Source organism: Suricata suricatta, chromosome 5 (genome assembly GCF_006229205.1).
Source record: "Suricata suricatta isolate VVHF042 chromosome 5, meerkat_22Aug2017_6uvM2_HiC, whole genome shotgun sequence".
Taxonomy (NCBI): Eukaryota; Metazoa; Chordata; class Mammalia; order Carnivora; family Herpestidae; genus Suricata; species Suricata suricatta.
In genome coordinates this window covers 133,441,055-133,443,712 of record NC_043704.1, presented here as the reverse complement: position 1 = coordinate 133,443,712, position 2,658 = coordinate 133,441,055, and the positions used below count along the sequence as shown (strand labels likewise).

At 38.3% G+C, this 2,658-nt stretch overlaps 1 pseudogene; it reads right to left on the bottom strand.

Moving 5' to 3' along the window:
* Positions 1-1,292: 1,292 nt before the first annotated feature.
* LOC115292856 lies at positions 1,293-1,913 on the bottom strand (annotated as a pseudogene).
* Between the last annotated feature and the right edge of the window lie 745 nt (positions 1,914-2,658).

The following is a 2,658-nucleotide window of genomic DNA, read 5'->3' as shown; positions in this document are numbered from 1 at the left end:
ACAGACACATAGACCAATGGAATAGAATAGAGAACCCAGAACTGGGCCCACAAATGTATGGCCAATTAATTTTTGACAAAGTAGGAAAGAGTATGCGATGGAAAAAAGACTGCCTCTTTAGCAGGTGGTGCTGGGAGAACTGGACAGCAACATGCAGAAGAATGAAACTAGACCACTTTCTTACACCATACACAAAAATTAACACAAAATGGCTGAAGGACTTGAATGTGAGACAGGAAACCAGATAAACCCAAGGTGCAGATGTGAGAATAGAATAAAACTTTGGCAGCACATGAGGTCGCCCTGGACTTTTGTTGCAGGGATAGATTTATTTTTGACAGTCTGTTTTATACCTTGATGTGGATAGTTAGGGTGAATTAGTAGCAGGCAAATGATCTTAATATGTCAGTTGAGTTTGGCTGACATCACTCATAGTAATAGAAAAAATCATGGCTGGTTTTCCCCAAGTTTTTTGAACATATGCCATACAATATGGTAATCACTAGCCACAGGTGGTTATTTAAGTTAAAATTAATTAGAATGAAGTAAATTAAAAATTCAGTTCCTCAGTCACAATGACCACATATCAACTGTGCAATAGTCACATGTGGCTAGGGTCTAGTATATTATACACACACATATAGCACATATATAACACTGGGCAGAAAGTTCTACTGACAACACTCCTCTAGTTGTCACTTTGCTTAAGTTGTTTCCCATCTAGGAATATCACCTTCACATAGCACTACCTCTGCGAAACCCACAGTTCTACTGAAGCTTGGCTTGTTCTCACCTCCATCAAGCACTGGAAGACTATCCCACACTTCATTTTCCAGTTTTTAAATTTCTAGGACAGCATTTGTGGGGTTTAGAACATAATAATATGTATTCAGCATTCTTGTTATTTTATGTGTTGTCCTAGATTTTAACTAGATTAATAACTTCTTAAAGACAAGAGTTAAGTCTTAACTTTTTTTTACACAGCCTTTTTTTTTTCTTTAAAAGGAGCGAGTGGTGTGGGGCACCTGAGTAGCTCAGTTGGTTGAGCATCGACTTGGGCTCAGGTCATGAACTCATGGTTTGTGAGTTTGAGGCCCATGTCAGGTTTTATGCTGACGGCTCAGAATCTGGAGCCTGTTTCAGATTGTGTCTCCTCCTCTCTCTGCCCCTCCCACTGTCTCTCAATGACAAATAAATGTTAAAAAATTAAAAATAAATAAATAAAAGGAGCGAGTTATGTGCAGGGAGTTAAATGTTTTATAGACAGGAAGAACAACTGCACTAGAAGCAACTTATTCAACATTTTTATCTTCATCTTCTTCATTCTCTTCCTTCTCCTCCTCCTCCACTTCATCTTCCTCCTCTTCCTTCTTTTTCTTGCTTTTTTCAGCCTTGATGACTCCCCTTTTTTTTTTTTTTTGGCCACATCAGGCTTTCCTTTCCGCAGTATGCAACAACATGCACGTCTCTCCAGTTTCTTTGCAACATCACCAATGGACAGGCTGGGATGTGTTCCTTTGATTTTTGGGTGATCCCCAGAAGAGAACAAAACAATTGCTTCTTGGCCTTTTGGCTAAGATCAAGTGTAGAAGAGAACAAAACATGAAAAGGGCTGAAGGAGGGGGTTTGGGTGCATTGGGATCCTTGAACTTCTTTTTAGTTTCCCCTTTAGCAGGGATATAAGCTTTTATTTCTCTTTCATAATGGACCTTGTCCACCTTTGCCATGTCTTCAAATATTCCTTTCTCTTTGGCAGACCTGGTCTTCCACCTCTCTGAGCACTCCTTAGAATACTCTGAGAAGATGAATGAAGCCTCTGGGTTCTTCTTTTTGCTCTCTTCTTGGCAAGTTTGCACAAAGAATGCTTATCATGACATTTTGCCTCTCGGCTTCTTAGGCTCTCCTTTCCCCATGTTTAATTATTTTCCACAGTGAGGCATAGAGTCGCCCAGGTCCCATCTGACTCTTGCCAGCCCTGGGGTTGTCTCTGTGGGACTCAATGTACTGCCAAGACCAAATATTTTTATACATTAGTATTTTTAAATTTTATGTATATTTTAAATTTTACATCCAAGTTAGAATATAGTGCAATAATGATTTCAGGAGTAGAATCCAGTGATTCATCCCCTATGTATAACACCCAGTGCTCATCATCAGCACTCAGTTTATTCTCTATATTTAAGAATCCAAGAGTTATGTCTTAATATACAGTTATTATAGTCCCTCAGTGCCCTGTATAACTTGAGACCATATTATTATCATTATTAATTTTTAAAGTATAGTGTGAGACTAATCTCAGGTATTTATATGCATCTTCTAGAATGCAGGCTCTTATAAAGCTATGTTCATAATTATTTGTTGTTGTATCTCCAGTGCCTCACACTAGTAGGTACTCAATAAACTTAAAGAAGAGAGGATGATTTCATTTGATTTTCTTAAGTACAAAATTGGTATTTTCGTTTTTACCAATTCAGAAATTGAAGTCCAGGAAAGTTCAATAATTTGATGAAACACAGTGCTGATAAATGGCTATTTTGCATGCTTGTGCTTTTGTAAGTGATCTTTCTCTCCACCGGGCATCTCATCTTTCTCTCCAGCAGAGTAACTTGGATTTCTTATATGGAAGCTCAATGCTCCTTGAGGGAGGAAGAGGTTATT